The sequence below is a fragment of the Mesoplodon densirostris genome, chromosome 17 (assembly GCF_025265405.1).
Source record: "Mesoplodon densirostris isolate mMesDen1 chromosome 17, mMesDen1 primary haplotype, whole genome shotgun sequence".
NCBI lineage: Eukaryota > Metazoa > Chordata > Mammalia > Artiodactyla > Ziphiidae > Mesoplodon > Mesoplodon densirostris.
The window spans coordinates 63,615,555-63,636,560 of NC_082677.1; the positions used below are offsets into that span (position 1 = coordinate 63,615,555).

The 21,006-nt window shown below is 37.2% G+C and overlaps 1 pseudogene; it reads left to right on the forward strand.

Moving 5' to 3' along the window:
- LOC132477441 (ATP-binding cassette sub-family C member 4-like) overlaps positions 1–21,006 on the forward strand; it is a 164,777-nt pseudogene that overhangs the window by 65,152 nt on the left and 78,619 nt on the right.

A 21,006-nucleotide genomic window follows, 5' to 3' on the forward strand; every position in this document is an offset into this window, starting at 1 on the left:
CTCTTGAGATGAGAAACACAAAGAGGAGACGACACAAAAAGATCCAGGCACATGTTCATCCTGGAATGTGGGTACAATGAGCTCTCTAATGCCTGTTTATTAGGAAGCATATAGAACATGGCACCCAAAGGAAGGAGAACGTGGATTTGTGTCTTATGACTGAGTACAGCAGTTGCTACCTAGCCCTGGCCTCTAAAATACCTGGAATTACTGTAAGTAATTTTGAAATCAAGATATTCCTTCCAGACCACAATGAGATGCCACTTCACACCCCCTTAAGATGTCTACTATCAAAAAAAAAAAAAAGAAAATAACAAGCGTTGACTAGGATGTGGAGAAATTAGAATCCTCGTGCATTGCTGGTAGGAGTGTAAAATGGTGCAGCCACTGTGGAAACAAGATGGAGTTTCCTCAGAAAAGTTAAAAATCTAATTATTATATGATCCAGTAATTCTGCATAAGGTTATAAACCCAAAAGAATTGAAACAGGGTCTTGAAGAGCTCTCTGTACAAGCATGTTCATAGCAGCATTATTCTCAATTGCAAAAAGGTGGAGGCACCCAAGGGTGCATCAACAGATGAATGGATAAACAAAATGTGGTACATATATATACAATGCAATATTATTCAGCCTTACAAAAGAAGGAAATTCAGACACATGCTACAGCACAGATGAACCTTGAGAACATTATGCCAAGTGAAATAAGCCAGTCGCAAAGGACAAATACGGTATGATTCTACTAATATGAGGTACCTAGAATAGTCAATTCATGGAGACAAGAAGTAGAATGGTGGCTGCCAGGATGGAGAAGTGGGGAGTTGTTGTTTAATGGGTACCGAGTTTCACTTTTGCAAGATGAGAGGAGTTCTGTGGCTGGATGGTGGTGATGGCTGTACAATAATGTGAATGTTTTTAATACCACTGAACTGTACACTCAAAAATGGTTGAAGTGGTAAATTTTATGTGTATTTTACCACAATTAAAAAGAAATTTTTTAAGAGATCCCTTTCAGGAAAAATGGGAAGAACTTTTCAGTACATATAATCCCTGTATTTAAAGATTCCCTCTGGCTATTAGATTCATGACTTAGTGATTACAGTAGAAAATAAATGAGTTTAGATTCCCAAGTTTTAAGTTTTGATTGTACCCATTTCTGAAATGGCCAAATGAGACTACTTAGCAGAAATAATGGGCATGTCTCTAAAGTCCTTTCATATTCTCGGATGAAAGGATCTGGAAGCGTGCCCTGCATTATCTTTAATGTTTCTTAATAAGAAAAGGCTGTATGTTTGTGTACGTAAAGAACTCTATAAAGAAAGGTTGGACGATTCCTGGCTCTGCCGAAAATGTTTGGAAGCACATCTGAGCAAAGACTAAATATACCTTGACATCACCAGGTTTTGGTTCTATTCCATCAGTTTCCATCCTACTTTTGAGCATACTCTGTATACACACTCCAGAGAGTGTGTTTATAAAACAGTGCTAAGCTTTGTATCCATGTAGATAATGATCACGAACCACTGTAAACACAGAACCTTTATTTTCCACTTTTTATGTGTTTGTCTCCAGGGCACAGTGTTGGTTGATTAGAGGGAGAGAATCTGTAGATACTGTGCAATGTGTAAAGGTCCCAGGAAATCATTCAGGAGGCAGCCAGGGATAGAATATTTAAGAGCAAAGACTGAGTGTCAGTATGACCTACATCTTTATTCCTGTTCTGCCTCACATGAGTGCGTGACCTTGATGAAGTCACTCGGCTTCCAAGCTTCATAGTCCTCCTCATTCTTAAACCAGGTCTGGGAACTACGGCCACATAGATTTGCTGTGAAGATGTAAGTGGGTGTGAAAACATTTGTGGCCCATGCCTGGTTCTTGGGAACACTCAGTCGATAGGAACTATCATTGTTCTTAAGGATCAGGGCACTAAACTTTTAGGTATTATTTCTACTTATATAAAAAGAGTAACACATTCTGGGCTGACTTTGCTCTTTAATTTCTGTTAATGTGTCCTTGGTGATTTTCTTTATATTTATTGCTTATAATAAAAACCAAATTGTTTCCATCAGGATTGCAGCCTATATGGAAATTCAAATATGGGTAACACTATGAAAAGTTGTATTCTTCAAATAACTCACACATGCTAAAGAGTATAAACATAAACCTGTGTTTTTTAATATACAAAATTATAGTTTCTAAAAAAAACCCAAATTGTTTATATAAATTTAAAGAGTAAAGCAAAAAAAAAACAAAAAAAACAACAAAAAAAACCACAGTAGGAGTTTTGGGGAAAAGCAGAGAAATGTATCTAATATTTTCTACCAAGAACAAGAAGAGAAAATACCACTTTTCTGTAGTCTTTTGATTTCTGGCTCCCCTCCCACCAGGTTCTTTCCTGACTACCACCCTCTACCCACCTGTACTTTCCAGCTCCCCACCAAGACCTCCGGCATTTTTTTCTCATCCCTCCCCACATTCTCGACTATATTCTTCCTCTCCTTGAAGAGAGGGCCTGTGTCTCTCATTTCTGTTGCTCTAGTGCTTGTTGCAGGCCCTGACAAGTTACACAAGTATTAATAATAATTCCTAACCATTGCAGAATCCTTAACACGTTTTAGCCTCTTTTCCTACCATCTGCCACTTAATCCTCACAATTCTCTTGTCATCCTTATCTGACAGATTTAAAAACCAAGGCATTGTGAGCTTACCCCACTTACCAAGTAAGCGGCAGAGCCAGGATTCAAATTGTGTGTGTGTATGTGTGTGTTTGGTTTTTTTTTAATTGAAGTATAGTTGATTTACAGTGTTTCAGGTGTATAGCAAAGCGATTTTATATTATATATATAAAAGTTATATATACGTAAATTTTTCAGATTCTTTTTAATATAGGTTATTGCAAGATATTGAATATAGTTCCATTTGCTACAAAGCAGGACCATGTTTATCTATTTTATATATAGTAGTGTATATTTGTTAATCCCAAATTCGTAATTTATCCCTCCCCGTCACTTTCCCCTTTGGTAACAATTACTTTTCTGTGTCTGTAAGTCTATTTCTGTTTTGTAATTAAGTTTATTTCTATCATTTTTTTAGATTCCGCATATAAGGGATATGTGGTATTTGTCTTTCTCTGACTTCACTTAGTATGATAATCTCTAGCTCCATCTGTGTTGCTGCAAATGGCATTATTTCGTTCTTTTTTATGGCTGAGTAATATTCCAATGTGTGTGTGTGTTTGTGTATTGTTTCTATGTCTTCACTATTGTAAGTAGTGCTGCTATGGACATTGGGGTGCATGTATCTTTTTGAATTAGGGTTTTCATCTTTTCTGGATATATGACCAAGAATGGAATTTCTGGATCATATGTTAACTCTGTTTTCAGTTTTTTAGGGAACCTCCATACTGTTTTCCATAATACCTGCACCAATTTACATTCCCATCAATGGTGTAGGAGGGCCCCCTTTTCTCCACACCATCGCCACCATTTATTTTTTTGTAGACTTTTTAATGATGGACATTCTGACTGGTGTGAGGTGATACCTCATTGTAATTTTGATTTGTATTTCTCCAATAGTTAGTGACATTGAGCATCTTTTCATGTGCCTGTTGGCCATCTGTATGTCTTCTTTGGAGAAATGTCTGTTTAGATCTTATGCCTATTTTTTGATTGGGTTGTTTGGTTTTTTGATATTGAGCTGTATAAGTTGTTGTATATACAGAAATCTGTTGCATTCCTATACACTAACAACAAAAAAGAGAAATTACGGAAACAATCCCATTTACCACTGCATCAAGGAAAAAAAAGACAACCTAGGAATAAACCCACTTAAGGAGGCAAAAGACCTGTACTCCAAAAACTATTAAGATTCTGATGAAAAAAATGGAAGACAACACAGATGGAAATGTGTACTGTGTTCTTGGATTGGAAGAATCAATATTGTTAAAATGACCATACTCCCAGAGCAATCTACAGATTTAATGCAATCCCTATCAAATTACCCATGGCATTTTTCACAGAACTAGAACAAAATTTTTTAAAATTTGTATGGAAAGAGAAAAGACCCTGAATAGTCAAAAACAACCTTGAGAAAGAAGTAAGAAGCTGGAGGAATCACACTCCCTGACTTGAGGCTATACTAAAAAGCTACAGTAATGAAAACAGTATGGTACTGGCACAAAAATCAGACCCATAGATCAATGGAACAGAACAGAAAGCCCAGAAATAAAACCACACACTTATGGTCAGTTAATCTAAGACAAGGGAGGCAAGAATATACAATGGAGAAAAGATAGTCTCTTCAATAAGTGGTACTGGGAAACCTGGACAGCTACACATAAAAGAATGAAATTAGAACATTCTCTAACACCATATACAAAAATAAACTCAAAATGAATTAAAGACTATTAAACACCTAGAGGAAAACATAGGCAGAACACTCTGACATAATTTGCAGCAATATTTTCTTGGATCTCTTAGAGTAATAGAAACAAGAACAAAAATAAACAAATGGGACCTAACTAAACTTAAAGGCTTTTGCACAGCAAGGGAAACCATGAACAAAATGAAAAGACAGCCTACAGAATGGGAAAAAATATTTGCAAATGATGCAACCCACAAGGGATTAATTTCCAAAATATGCAAACAGGATTCAAATTTAATTTACGGAGATTTCTGACTCCATAACCTGAGAAGCTAACCACTCTGCTAATGACTTCAATGCACTGTTGACCGCTGACACGATAGAACTGCTTCGTATCATGATTTCAAGTGTGTGTGCACGTGCGCACACAGAGGAACAAAAATTTCACAAAACAATATTACTCTTGCTCTGTACTCTGATATTTTCTATTATATCAGTTCTGTTCTAGTTCATATAAAAGACAAAATCATGGTCATGAGGTACAAAATTGACATCACGGTCCATTGGTTGCACCTGCAGTTTGACAAACACCACCCCTCACTGTCCCCCTGATGGGCTGGGCCCCTGGTCCATGTTAGCATTACGCCAGGAGCTTCATTGTTGTTCCAGATTCTCACAGCAGCTCCACAGGGTTAGCCCTGTTTTCCAGTTAGGGAACTGAGTCTTGAGGAGATTAATAACTTACCCTGAGTCAATTAGCAGTAGAATCAGAATTTAAAACTGTCTGACTCCAAATTTATTTTTTTTCAATAAATGTTTGTTGAACTTAATGATGTTCTCATCAGATGTTTTCCCCATTTTTCCTACCACCCCATTCAAAATGATTCTCCAAAGCATAACAAAAGCGAGTAAGTATAGAGCAAGGGTGGAAGATACTACTCCTAATGCTATGTCCCTCATTTGGAGAGTATCAGTTTAGAAATGTGTTATTCACTTATATGTCATGGGCTAATAAGTGTCAGGAGAAGATACTCAAAATCTTACCCTCCAGAGCCAAGAGCGCTTTCTCTTTACAATGTCTAGCTGGCTGTAGAGGTGGAGAAAGTCTGGTCGTTTGGTTACTTGAAGTTACTTATCTAAGTGCAGAAAGCTTACATCCCTCTTCTCCTAAAATGAGTAGGAGGCAGTGTTGCATGTGCCTCAACACCCTGATTTCGGGAACCTACGAAACTGTGAGCAAGTTGCAGAGGGGAGCCCAGTGCTGTTTCTTTGAGTCACCCCTCTTAGGTGGGCCAGGCCCCCATCACTTTCCCTGGCTCCCTATGATCCTGGGAGTAGGAGCGAGCTTCCAGGATGTTCTCTCTCCCAGGCTTATCGCCGTCACTGCTGACCACCCCCCCCCCCATGAGCGTGTTGGAATTGGGGAGATGTGATAGCAGCAAAGACCTTCATAGGAACCAGAGGCAGGGGAGTGGTGACAGTCAGTCTTGGAGTCCTGAGGGGAACTTTCAAAAACAAGTACTGTATTTGTAAGAATGAACTCCTCAAACTGTGTTCAAAATTTCAGGAATAAGCAAAAAATGGAAGCACTTCCTAGGTAATTTCCTTAAACAAAACAGGTAGATGTAATGTTTGCAGCATTTGTGTTCACCATCTGAAGTAATTAAGTATGTTCCCCAGAAAGAACACCAAGGTGAGATTATATTCAGGGAGTAGCTTGCTTATCTGAAAGGATCTGGAAAAATGGATTTCAAAACTTCTTTGGATGATCTCTACACTTAGAGGCCCTTGTCCTCTTGGCACAAAGAAAATGTTTTCAGTTGAAGAGGGCTTCCATGCAAATTCAGTATTTATGATTGTAGCCCAAGGGTTGACACAGATCAGCAGCCCTCATCTTTATCATGATTAAACAGATTGATATTTTGTATTTAATAGGTTTTATTTTAAATCAAAACAAAAGCTAAGTATTTTTTTAAATAGCCCACTCTGCTCTTTTGGTATTTACATTCCCTGAGTTTTCTTTTTTTTTTTTTTGTCTGAAAATATTACTTTCACTTTATTTCTGTTTCTCATAGCTTCATCCTTTAAATGTTTTTTTTTTTTTTTGAGTTTTTTTTTTTAGTTTCCTTCAGTAGGTTGAAGAAGGTGAACCACAGCTCTCTCTGTAAGACTTCTCCCTGGTTACCTGGTTTTCTTTCCCTTTTTTTCTTGTTGAGAACAAAACTGAAAGAAGAGAAGAGGTGGCTATGCTGTTACTAGTAAAGAAATACAACTGGATTCTAGCCTAATGCAGTCGGCCCTTTGTCTCTGACACTGAAGTCTTCATTAAATCCCTTAGAACTGCTCCCTGGAGCCCCTGAAAGAGAACTTAATGGGACTTAAATTCTTTTTCCTTTGTTGGCAAAGAATCTTCTTTTCTGAGTTGATGATCTGGATGATGATCAGTTCATTCAGAGGCTATACGATTTAAAAAAGGAGAGCAAGTGGGAAACCAAGATTTAAAGTGATTTCAGATGATTCCCTCATTCTTGAACTAGGTACACTAGTTGACCCTTCAATAAGGTCCTCCAATTAGAAATGGGAACATACCCCTTAGGAAACAGCAGCAGTAGCTGCTTTTAATGATAGATTTTAATAGAGGGCAGTTTCCCAGTTTGGCACTGAAACAGGGCAAACTGTTGTGTATTATCTGCTTAATTTGTAACCACTTGTACTGCTTTTGCCTTGATCCCAAGTTGTTTTAAGCTTAGAAGGTGAGTGGGTAGGGTTTCTTTTTAAGATAATGAGGGTCTTGTCTTCCAGCAGAGTATGCAAAAGATCCAGTAAGACTACAGTTTTCAGTCTTGCAGTTGTGTTGAGGGATGATCAATTTACTACATTAAATGCTCTAATTTAGAGTGGCCATTTTTGGGTCACACGTCTAATATGAACTTGTGTTATGTTAGTAACAAAGGAAAAAATTACTACTGAATATGGCACAAAGGATTAGAGAAGTGTAAACTTGAAACCATGATGAAAACAGTTTTGAAGCTAGTGCTCCATTTAAAATATTACATTGAATAAGAGTATTTGTTTTCCTGACTCTGTTGTGCCAGCTAACTCTTATTAAATGAGGTTTAATTGTGTACCTTCAGAAAAAAATATACATGGGCCAGTAAATTTAGTGTATATTTACATGAAGTTTGTGTGTCCTACCATAAATCACTACACTGAAGTGTTCTGCCTGCACTTATTTATAAGATTAATTTATTAACTTCACTGCTTAGAGGTGGGTAATTTAAATAATCATATCTATCAGAAGTGATTATTAATTTGCCCTTATCTGCTCTTGCAGTATGTGTCTACTGTGAGCACTTTTATTACCTTTTGAAGATAATATAATGGTCTCTTATTTGGCAAGTGATGAAGGTAGAATGAGCAGAAACCAAAATGAACACCATGCATAAAAATACATTGACATATTTAAACGGACATTTTTCAAAAATTGCCTGCTGGCTTTAAAGAAAAGTATAGCTTCAATCAGTTGATGTTATAATAAATCATTCTTGTTTTTTAATTGAAGTCTAGTTGATTTACAAAATTGTGTTAATTTCTGCTGTACAGCAAAGTGATTCAGTCACACACACACACACACACACACTCTTTTTTATATTCTTTTCCATTATGGTTTATCACAGGATATTGAATATAGTTCCCTGTGCTATACAGTAGCACCTTGTTGTTTATCCGTTCTATATATAATAGTTTGCATCTGCTAACCCCAAGCTCCCAATCCATCCATCCCGCATCCCACCTCCCCCTTGGCAACTGCAAGTCTGTTCTCTATATCTCTGAGTCTGTTTCTGTTTAAGTTCATTTGTGTCATATTTTAGATTCCACATATAAGTGATATCATGTGGTATTTGTCTTTCTCTTTCTGACTTACTTCACTTAGTATGATAATCTCTAGGTCCATCCATGTTGCTGCAAATGGCATTATTTCATTCATTTTTATGAATGAGTAGTATTCCATTGTATATATGTACCACATCTTTTTTTTTCAGAAATTTATTTATTTTTAACATCTTTATTGGAGTATAATTGCTTTACAATGTTGTGTTAGTTTCTGCTGTATAACAAAGTGAATCAGCTTTACATATACATATATCCCCATATCTCCTCCCTCTTGAGTCTCCCTCCCACCCTCCCTATCCCACCCCCTAGGTGGTCACAAAGCACCGAGCTGATCTCTGTGCTATGCAGCTGCTTCCCACTAGCTATCTATTTTACATTTTATGTACCACATCTTTATCCATTCATCTGTCAATGGACATTTAGGTTGTTTGCATGTCTTGGCTATTGTGAATAGTGCTTCTATGAACATAGGGGGTGCATGTATCTTTTTCAATAATAGTTTTGTCTGGATATATGCCCAGAAGTGGAATTGGAACCTCCATACTGTTTTCCACAGTGGCTGCACCAATTTACATTCCCACCAACAGTGTAGGAGGGTTCCCTTTTCTCCACACCCTCTTCAGCATTTGTTATTTGTAGGCTTTTCAATGATGTCCATTCTGACTGGTATGGGGTGGTACCTCTTTGTAGTTTTGCTTTGCATTTCTCTAATAATTAGCAATGTTGAGCATCTTTTAATGTGCCTGCTGGTCATCTGTATGTCCTCTTTGGAAACATGTCTATTTAGGTCTTCTGCCCAGTTTACAATTGGGTTGCTTGGTTTTTTGTTGTTGAGTAGTGTAAGCTGTTTGTATATTTTGAAAATTAAGCCCTTGTCTGTCTCATCATTTGCAAATATTTTCTCCCAGTACATAGGTTGCCTTTTTGTTTTATGGTTTTCTTTGGTGTACAAAAGCTTGTAACTTTGATTAGTCCTATTTGTTTATTTTTGCTTTTATTTCTATTGCCTTGGGAGACTAACCTAAAAAAACATTGGTATGATTTGTGTCAGAATGTTTTGCCTGTCTTCTCTTCTAGGAGCTTTATGGTGTCATGTCTTATGATTAAGTCTTTAAGCCATTTTGAGTTTACTTTTGTGTATGGTGTGAGGGTGTGTTCTAACTTCACTGATTTACATGCACTGTCCAACTTTCTAAGCACCACTTGCTAAAGAGACTGTCTTCTCTCCATTATATAGTTTTGCCTCCTTCATCAAAGATCAGTTGACTGTAGGTGTGTGGGTTTATTTCTGGGCTCTCTATTCTGTTCCGTTTATCCATAGTCTGTTTTTATGCCAATACCATGCCATTTTGATTACTGTAGCTTTGTAGTATTGTCTGAAGTCTGGGAGGGTTATGCCTCCTGCTTTGTTCTTTTTCCTCAGGATTGCTTTGGCAATTCTGGGTCTTCTATGGTTCCATATAAATTTTAGGAGTATTGGTTCTAGTTCTGTGAAAAATGTCATGGGTAATTTGATAACAATTGCCTTAAATCTGTGGATTGCTTTGGGTAGTATAGTCATGTTAACAATATTAATTCTTCCAAGAGCTTGGGATAGCTTTCCATTTCCTTGAATCATCTTCAGTTTCCTTTATTAATGTTTTCTAGTTGTCAGCATAAAAGTCTTTCACCTCCTTCATCAGGTTTATTCCTAAGTATTTTAATTTTTTTAATATGATTTTTTTTGTTTTTGTTTTTGTGGTACACGGGCCTCTCACTGTTGTGGCCTTTCCCGTTGCAGAGCACAGGCTCCGGACGCGCAGGCTCAGCAGCCATGGCTCATGGGCCCAGCTGCTCCGCGGCATGTGAGATCTTCCCAGACTGGGGCACGAACCCGAGTCCCCTGCATTGGCAGGTGGACTCTCAACCACTGCACCACCAGGGAAGCCCTTTTTATATGATTTTAAAGGCGATTGTTTTTTTACATTCCCTTTCTGATATTTCATTGTTAGTGTAAAGAAATGCAACCAATTTCTGTATGTTAATCTTGTGTCCTGCTACCTTGCTGAATTCATTTATCAGTTCTAGTAGTTTTTGTGTGGAGTCTTTAGGGTTTTCTATGTACAGTATCACATCTTCTATATATAATGACAGCTTTACCACTTCTCTTCCAATTCAGATACCTTTAATTTCCTTTTCCTGTCTGATTCCTGTCTAAAAAATCATTATTTTCATTCAACTTTTTATTGCAATTTTACTGATTTTGAAATACATATTTGGCATATCATAACAAAGAGAAATATTCTTATTTACTAAACTGTGTTCTTCCATCAAATACCGCTAAATAAACATGTGAAATTACCCAATATGTCCTTTTAGACTGACAGTATAGACTTAAGTGGGGACCCTTATTGCAGTGGGAAATCCTTAAACTTAGTTTTTTTCTTTTTATGACAATCAGAAGTGGTTTGATGATAATTAGCAGAACCTCCTTAAGGCCTAAAGAGTGTCTGAGGGCTCTGATTAAAGCTCAGAATGAAGCAGCTGCAGGCATTGGTCAGGGGCTCAGAAATGAGGGACTCCTCTTCCTGCAAAGAATGCCACTTTCGTCCCCCAGTTGTTGGGGAGCTTCATCACCTTTGAGGAGTTTCCTAAAGAGAAGGTGAGGGAGGTGACAATATAGAGAGGCTTTGATTATGAAATAGGTGATTGAACTTTAAGTGGGTATCCCTGTTCTCTTGAGCGACAAAAACCACCCTTCCCAAACGTGCTGATACTGTGAGCCCATTCATTGCTCAAGAAGGTCTATCTTTTAAAAACAAAGTTTTTTTGTGTGGATTAACTCAGGTAACGCCTCTATAGAGTGTACATTGAAAACCAGGTGGACACTTCAAACCTTAGACCTCTTACAGGATGTAAATTTGCTCTATGAGTGGGGCCTGAAGGAAAAAATGTGATGGGCAGAGAAACGTTCTTGTCGTTATTATAAGCAAAGAGACCCTGTCTCACTTCTCCCAGTTGGGCTCAAAGCTGGTTCATTAACCTGGCCTCTTTCAGGCCCTTTTTATCTCCTCAAACACCAGTCCTTGAAGAGGCCCTCATTTGGGCCCCAGAGTAGAATCATGCCCATGGTTTAGAGCACTGGGGAGAAGGTGGAGGAGAGTCAGAGAGGGAGGAATATTGGGGACCAGCCTCCCCTTGACTGGCCACGTCATTTGTGTAAACCTCATGGAAACAGCTAAAGGAAGAGAAGTTGCCTGCATGTTAGAATCCTAGAGGTAATAATAATTACAAGGAGTAAAAAATTTTTATAAAAGTCTAAGTAAAATGATGGTTATTCCCCTGACAAGGAATTCTTACCTTTGCTTACATGGTTGCTTAATCTTTGATCGTAAATTTGAGAGTTTTAAGGGAGACCTTAAATTTGGCTCCAGGGATTTTTCAGTTCAATTCAATAATCATTCTGAAATGTCATACGACCAGTGCTTTTCAGTGCTTTGGAGGCATACTGTCCACTTAATCAACTTTGTGCCAATAAAGCTCCCTTTATAATGTCTTTTTAATTTTGGATTTTGCTTAGTGATGCATCTTTTTTTGGTGACCCACCATGTGTCTTCTGCATCCATTCTCTCACCAGACTTAAAACTAAGACAATAGGGAAAGAAGGTACAGGAGGCTCTCTGAGTGTCACTCTTCACGGGCAGAGAAAAGAAACGTCTGCCTTCTTCCTCTTTCTTCTCAGGCTTTTGTGAAGTGAGGAGGAATAGTCCAGCCCCAAGACCAGGCAGGATTTGAGGCTGGTGATTCCGAGCAGTTCCCAGGCACTTGTGGAAGACTCAGATCTCCTCTTGTTCCCACATGTGTGCATCACATTGTTCTGTCCCCTTCACTGAAAGGAGCCAATTGGGCTCTTCTCTGCTGCCCGTATTCTTGTGCCCTGGCTTACTAGAGCCTTCCAGAAGAAAACGTAAATGACCTGCATAAGCTTATGTACAAGATTCTCTCTTGAAACCCAGAAAGGCATGTATTTCCAGAGTAATTTCCTTGTGGTTCCTCTCAAAGCAGATGAATAGGAAAAGCTTTTTAAATTAAAATAATTTTATTATGGCTCATGTCACAGTGGGTTTCAGGTTATCCTGCCCTTGTAGTTAGTAATGATGTTCTGTGAGGCTTGTAATCCTGATGCACAGGTGAGATAACGTGGGGATCAGCTGATGCAGAATCAGAAGCAGTCTCTTCATGAACAGAGGTGCCACGGGCTCCTGTAGTTGACATTCTCTTTGAACATATGGAGATGTTCCTTTCACACATATGGAGAGATTCCCCATCCCAGAACGCTGTTGTACCAATGGAGAAAATATCCTAGTTCATTCTTCAGTGCCAATGTGGAAAAATTTAACAATTTTGCTTTGAGGCACAAACCTCAACTAATCATGCTGTTGGTATTTCCCAGTATCACACCAAGACTGACAATCAATTTATCTAGCTCTCTTGATGTAAAGTTACTCAAATTAGTATATCCTCATTTTTTTTCTGAGCAGATATTACCAGGAAGGTATTTTTAAAAAATCAAATCTTCCTTTCTCTTCTTCAAGTTTTTTTTTTTTTTTTTTTTTTTCGGTATGTGGGCCTCTCACTGTTGTGGCCTCTCCCGTTGCAGAGCACAGGCTCCGGACGTGCAGGCTCAGTGGCCATGGCTCACGGGCCTAGCTGCTCTGCAGCATGTGGGATCTTCCTGGACCGGGGCACGAACCCATGTCCCCTGCATCGGCAGGGGGACTCTCAACCACTGAGCCACCAGGGAAGCCCCAACTTCTTCTTAAGATGACACATTTCCACACATTCTGGTTACTGTTCAATCATCCAGACGGTATTTTGGAGCATACTTTGTATAGTGGAAAATTAATTGGGAGATACTATTTTGTAAAAAAGCATTTGCAATCTTATTAATGATTATAGGGAATTTTGGTGTGTTTTTTTTTGTATTTTAATTCTGTAAGCATTCAAACATGATGAAAAGAGTTTAAGGTAATAACATTCACTATTTGGGGGTATTTAGGAACCGGTTTTATTCACTGGAACAATGAGGAAAAATCTGGATCCCTTTAATGAGCATACGGATGAGGAACTGTGGAATGCCTTAGAAGAGGTAATTTATTGAATGTAATTAACTTGTTAGTATCAGTATGTGTGTGTGTACATTTATAGCAGCACAGGTAATTAAGGGGAGCTTATTGGTTTAACTGACTTTAGCTCCAAGGAGAACACTGATGACATGGGTACATGTGTAAATTAAAACATGTATATTAATGGTGATGAAAACCAACAAGATAATGCCTTATGCTTTCATTTTAGCTTTTCCCTAGAACCCAAAGCAACTAGGTACATTATCTTGTCCTTAGTAGAACACTAAACTAGAAGTTATAATTATGAGTTCAAATTCTACTAAGTGACCTAGTGAATTAGTTACCTTAATTACCTTGCAATGTTCATTTTATTCCTCTGGTCTTAGGGAATATCAACTAAGTGGAGACAATAGTAGTTTTTCATTATTAACTGAAAGATAAATGAGATCATACCAACAAAATGCCATGAAGTTTCATAAGAAAGTGTCTATAAAGGTAAATTATATAATTGGAATGTGATGATAGTTATTTATTGGCGCTCATGTCCTTTTAATGCCGCAGCATGAATGCAGGTAAGAGAACCCTGGAGCTTTTGCTCAGTTTTTATATGGATCAGTTCATTTCTAGAGGATTTTCTGTTATTTGTGTCATGTTTCCCTTTGGCCCACTTCTTTGAATTTCCTCACCCTTGCGTGAAAAGGATTTTGACTTGTTAAAGTTGCTGTTGGTTTGTATATTTTGATACAAATTATTTTGTGTATTGGTCCTAGTTTTGCAAATTGATTCTACTAATGGCAGAAACTGTATCTAGACTTCTAAACCATAAACAGACTTCTAATTTCTCATAGGACCTAGCTCAGTCTTATTCTTTTTAAAAAGTAAGCACTAAATAAATAGGTACTAAATGTTTGATTGATCTCATTTCAGACAAGTGTGGCTTATTTCTTAAAAAAAATTTTTTTTTACACATATCCAAATGACTGATTGTTCACACTGTTGTTTTGACTTGGTGTGTTTGTCATTTAGTGTCATCCTTCCAGGGAAGCTCTGAAATCTGTAACATATAGATGAGCTTTGACTGTGAGCAAGCAGATTTGGAGGCCTGACAATTTCCTGTGGGGAATTCTGGTTTCTGAAGGCATGTCGGCACTGAGTCTTTACAAACTACCCCTCTTTCCAGCAACTGGGGGGATTTTATTTTCCTAAATCAGGCTGATTGCTTCGCCTTCTCCTACTTGAGAAGCAGTGGACCTCTGATTTCATTTAAGCTTGTGAGTCTTTCTACAGTGAAATTCTAGAAGAGAAGAGGTGGAGAGAGCAGTTAACCATTAAATATAAGGAAAGAAGGATGATCCACTGCTCTTGAACTCACAGAACAGATTTAATGGTGAAATTGTGACATCTTAAAAAAAAAAAAAACTGGAAGTACTGGTAAATTATTTTCCTATTTGTTTCCAAGCTCGAGATCTCTCTTAACAGAGTCTCAGGTAGTAAAATTACTCTAGAATTTTGGACAGAGAGGAAATATTAATTGGGAGACAAATCCTGTAAAAAACTATCTTAGAACGTGGCCCTAACTTATACTTAATTCATCTGTAAGAGCCAAAATTTAGTAGCCTCTCAATTCTAAAAATGATGAGGTGGCGGAAGTGGTAGTCAACACTGAGATCTACCTTTATTTAAACTACATTTGGAACTTACTGTAAAAAGAAATAAACGAGTTTATTTCACAAAGTGAAGTATGTGGTTTCCATGTATTGCTTCTGGAATTGATCCTATTACATTACTGATATGTCTTAGAGTGAGAAATCATCCCATCATTTTGTTTGCTAGAAATTGTTTCTTTATGACTTTTTAAAATAATACCTACCACATCTTTTATTGAAAAACATACAAATACATCATAAAGAAATAATTACCAGAGAAACAGAATGATGGGATGATTTCTCACTCTAAGACGTAGCACTAAAGCAATGAGGTCAATTTCTTTTTAACGAGGTCAGTTTTTAAGTGAACTAAAAACTCCAGTCATTGTTTAATAAATGATGCCAAACTGGACATGTGAACCCAAACTCATAGAGTTGGCCTGCAAGTGAGTGAGAGGGCACCACTATGTTTTCCTCTTTAAGAACTTCAATTAAAAGAAAAAGATGCTTTAAAAAAATTTTTTTTAGGTCCCCTTAGTTCTGTCTCCTCCTTCCCCCTTGGTGGAGATGGACATTCAGAAGGGAGACAGTCCTAATAATGGTACCCATCTCATCTTGGTTACTTTTCAAAATACGCTGAAATATGTTTTTCTTATACTGAAGAATAGCCAGCTGACTGTAAACTGAAGAAAGTTCATCAGAAATTGGTGCCAATTAGGCACCTAAAAAGCAAGGGCAGCTCTACAAATATAGCATAAGTAGTGACTGAAGAAGGTGAAGCACTTAATCACTCAAAGGTTAAAAGAGCACAGTAGATAAAACTCTGGAAATGAATCATTGATGTGTTGCTTCTGTTAAAAAACAAAAACAAAAGAGCTTAGATACTGGGATTTACAATTGAGAGTGCTATGTCATGTCAAAACTGTGAAGAAATCACCCAGTTATGTTATGTTCTACGTTGATCTGTTAGGACACAAGTATGTCTCATCATACTGAAAACCAGGATACAGAAATCTGGGTATCAGCGGCCTGTGCATCGGGAACCACGTGATTCAGTCCTGGCTTTGGCTACAGGTCACATGTCCATTTCTCTGGGCCTTGTATTTAGGTGAGCAGGCTCTCCTTTTACTGCATTTACTGCTGGCTCTGCTCTACTAAAAGCTCTTCCCCATCTGTTGATTGTATTTCACTCTCTCTTTCCAGCCCACACCAGCCTTTCTTTTTGAAAAGAAGGTTCATAAAATGTGGAAACCATCTGACATCTGTGTTAACTTCCTGTGAGGGGCGTTGGCACCTGGTTGGTAGATACAGTACACGCAGTAGGTTACTTTGAAAATGTTTTATGATGATAGAAATAAGGTGCCTTATTAGTTCAGTTTATTTATATATTTATTTATTTTTAAAATTTTATTTATTTTATTTTTGGCTGCATTGCATCTTTGTTGCTGTGCCCGGGCTTTCTCTAGTTGCGGTGAGCAGGGGCCACTCTTCATTGCGGTGCGTGGGTTTCTCATTGCGGTGGCTTCTCATTGTGGAGCATGGGCTCTGGGCGCATGGGCTTCAGTAGTTGTGGCACGTGGGCTCAGTAGTTGTGGCTTGCGGGTTCTAGGGCACAGGCTCAGTAGTTGTGGCGCACGGGCTTAGCTGTTCCACGGCATGTGGGATCTTCCCAGACCAGGGCTTGAACCCGTGTCCCCTGCATTGGCAGGCGGATTCTTAACCACTGCACCACAAGGGAAGCCCCCATAAGTTCAGTTTGTTACATTTTAGTTTTGCTATAGTTTATTATTTTCCGAAGCTCAAAAAAGATCTGAAGTAGTCTATACTGAGATGTATAGTTTTTAATAGTATTATATGCTCCATTTTCCTTAAATTATAACTTTTTAAAGTTCCTTCCACAGTTTAAAGTATGATGTTATGACATCTTGGAGCCAGTTAATTGTTTAATAATATATTCCTTTTACACTTATATTTAATAAGAAAATAATGTTATATATAAATTATCTATTTATATGGATTTATTTTCTAATTTATAGGAACAGATATGTCACAAGAAGAGATGAACTTGTGGCTTCATTCATACAGCCAACAAATATCTACTGAGAGCTTTCTAGACAGCCACTGTTTCAGATTCTGGGGTTATCACAGTCATTAAAAGAGACAAAGTCTCTACCCTTTTGGAACTTAAATTCTCCTGGAGAAGATGGAAAACAAGCCAATGCATATGTAACAAAGTCTCAGTGCTGATACTTGCAAAGGAGAAAAAGCAGAATATGAAGAGGGGCTAGCTGACAGCATTATTAATAATGGGCAATATCTGTTGATTTCTTTGTATCAATCACTGTTGTAAATTCTACACATAATGACTCATTTTATACTCTGACAATGTTAGGAGGTAAACACCTTTATTATACTATAGTCTTATTTAGAGTTTAGGAAGCTAAGATAAACTTCAGGAAGTTGCCCAGTTGGCAGAGCCAGGCAGGACTTATGCCCAGGCTGTCTGGTTTCAAGGCTCCAATATTTTTGTTTTAAAATTTTCAGATCACAAGAACATGGAAGGAGTAGTATGATGAACACATATGCACCTTCACCTTGATTCACCAGCTGTTAATATTTTTCCACATTTGCTTCCTCTCTTCCATATATTTTGCTGAACTGCTTGTAAGTTGTAGAAATGTTTATTAAAAGTTGCAATTCACCTTTAAATACATAAATATACACCTTGTAAGAACAAGGACATTCTCTCACATAACACAGTGTTCTAAATCAAGAAATTTAATAGTAATATCACACTATTATCTGTTTTCAGATTCTCCAGTTGTAACTCCTAGTTATTACTGTCTACTGCCTCTATTGTGTTTTTTTCCATTCTAATACTAAATTATACTGGGTTGGCGAAAAAGTTCATTCAGTTTTAAGTATAAAAATAAAAGACCTTTTTCATGTTCACCAAGACCTTTATTGAACGATGTATTCGCTAACCGAATGAACTTTTTGGCCAACCCAATAACTTGAATATATGATTATACTATAGAAAGCCTTCATATTCTTATTATTCTCATAACCATCCCTGATTCATAAATGAAGACAGAATCTCAGAAAACAGTATTTTCTGAAAAACACTGCTTCTCACAACCTTTATTCCTCATGAGGCAAATATGGACAACTGGAAGGAAAGTAAAAAACCAGATTAGTGATGAGATGCCATCCCAGTAACGGGCAAGTGTAAAATTATTTCTTCAAAGTCAGGATGTCAGTCTTAAGAAACACCAACCCACTTGCACAACAATGCAAATCTTACCCTTTAGATTTTTGTACTTTTCATGCAGTCACTAAATACGAATACCATATTTAATCCTAACTCTGAATTCCCCTTTCTTGGGATTGGACTTCATCAGGAGCACAGTTCGGGATCACATTCATAGAAGTGCTCCAGCATTTAGGATACCATGAAAATATTGCCCACTTACCTTTGGTGTTTTGTTATTTGACACTATAATTCTGTGTCCCTGCTCATTGGCCATCACTCATCAATCTGTTGGTGTCTTAATTTGAAATGTATTTACTCTTTGTTCTTTAACTTCAAATATAGCCTGAGTTTGGTTCTTGTTCTATAGTACTTCTCCAAAATAAATATTCGTTGAATTGATCCCTACCACCCAATATACTTTCAGATTAACTTCGGAAGTTAAAAGTTTAGTTTTCTTTTTTATCTTATGATTACAGTTTTATGAAGATACATTAATATAAACACCACTTATACCCATAGTCTGGGGGAAATAAGATGTGATGTTGTATCCTGTTTTTCATGAATTTTCATTCACTGCAAGACATTTTTGACATTGAAGAAAATGCAATACTGGTCCAGTATTTATGAGATTAAACTTGGGAAAGAACCATTACCAGAATAGGCTCCAGGATTACTAATGTATGAGGTGCAGTTTGCCATTGTTTGAATTCGTATTTTTTTAAACTTTTAGACCTTCCAAAATTGTAAAGTGCTGATAAGATTATATCTTTAGAGAACCATACTTCCTGTAATATATATATATATATATATATATATATATATATATTTTTTTTTAAGTTTCCCTTTAATGTACCAACCCATATGCAAAATGTACTTTGGTAAACTTAACTCAACTATAAAATCCTTTTAAATTTTCCATTTAAACCACACTGGGAGAAACAGCTTCATTTTTTGAGAAACTTCCTTAACTAATCCTTAGGTGGGGTTTCTGGTAGGTGTCATGTGGCAGGGAAGGGGCACACTGATATTCTTCTGTCCTGAATTGACTCTACATCTTTCTCAGTGAATGCTAATTGGAAATAGCTCTCCCCATCACGTGGCTGTACATGTAAGATACATAAGAAGTCATGAGGACTTCAAAGCTCTAATGTCTAAGAGGACTGTCTGCTTCAGTTGCAGTTTGTTTAGGAAAAATGTTCATTCTGTATCCACAGGTATAATTTAAAGAAGCCATCAAAGGTGTTCCTGGTAAAATGGATACTGAATTAGCAGAATCAGGATCGAACTTCGGTGTTGGACAGAGACAACTGGTGTGTCTTGCTAGGGCTATTCTCAGGAAAAATCAGATATTGATTATTGACAAAGCCACATCAAATGTGGACCCAAGGTATGGAGCTGAGGTCCATGAAACCTGGTATCCAAAATTTAAGTGTTGTAAATGGAAAACATTTAGTGATGCCGAGAAATGTTTCTAAGTGCTCTCTTTGCCTGAAAGATATCTCTTGTTAACATTAATTCCAGAAAACAAAAGAAGAAACCAAAGCATGTTATATGGTGTTAATGTTGTTACTAGGCATCCTAAGAGCTAGATTCCTAAATCCAGCTCCTGATAGTTTCAAGCAATTTTGAGGGAAGACTATTTTCCATTGTTTTATGAAAAATAGTAAATTTCTAAGACTTTTTATACTTAGTTTTTTTAGGAACAAGATTATGTCTTAACGTATTGATTTTAAAAACATTATAAAATATTATATGATATTTTAAAGTCTTAAGTCCACTTTTCCTGTCTATACTGAACTAAATCAACTTCTCTTGATTCCAGAACTGATGAGTTAATACAAAAAAAGTCCATGAGAAATTTGTTCAGTGCACTGTGCTAACCATCACAAACAGATTGACCACCATTATTGACAGCAACAGGATAATGGTAAGACCTTCACCTGTGGAATTTCAGTTGTTTCCATTTATGTTCAATTTTTCAACACATCCTTCCTTGTAAAACTTGATAGGAAGGAACCTCCAATAATTTGTCTTAGTTTCTCCTCTCATTCCTGACAATAACTCAAGTACTTAACTATACTTTCACAATGTGCTATTAAATAATATATCCAGTAATTTCATATTTTCACATTAACACATTATTGACTGGGGGATTTTTGCAGAATTAACGCCTGTGGCTGGCGACTTGTTATGTAACTGAATATTGAAATGTCTCTGGTCAATAATGTTCAGATAACAAAAGACATTATACGTCTCTAGTCAATAATGAGTTAAAAGTTTATTAAATTGTCATTTTTTTAAGATGGCCAACCATGAAAATATTCCAAACCCAAGTTATGGCTTCATATTTCAGAGAGGTAGAAGATGGTCATCTTGGCTGTGTTACAGTTGTTTCAGCATTTTTGGATTCCCTTAATCAAAAAATTAGCCTTTCATTTAGACTGCCATGAGGTTGTTGGCTAAGGTTGCAGAATTTCTCAGCTGTTGCTGTCAGAGGGGAGTCCATGAGAAGAAAGGGCCTAATGAGAAAAAGTATTTCAACAGAAAGGATTTAATAAAGGAAATTTGTTACACAGGAATTGGAGGGCTAGAAAAATGAAACACTGGGGTAATAATTTTAGGAAGCATCTACTGTGTCCTAGGACAGATCTCCAGAACTACGAACTCAGAAGAGAGGCTCTGGCTGCATATAATGTCAAGGAATGCAGGGTATTTTAAGGTTAACCTGTAGTCTGTGACAATGAGCTG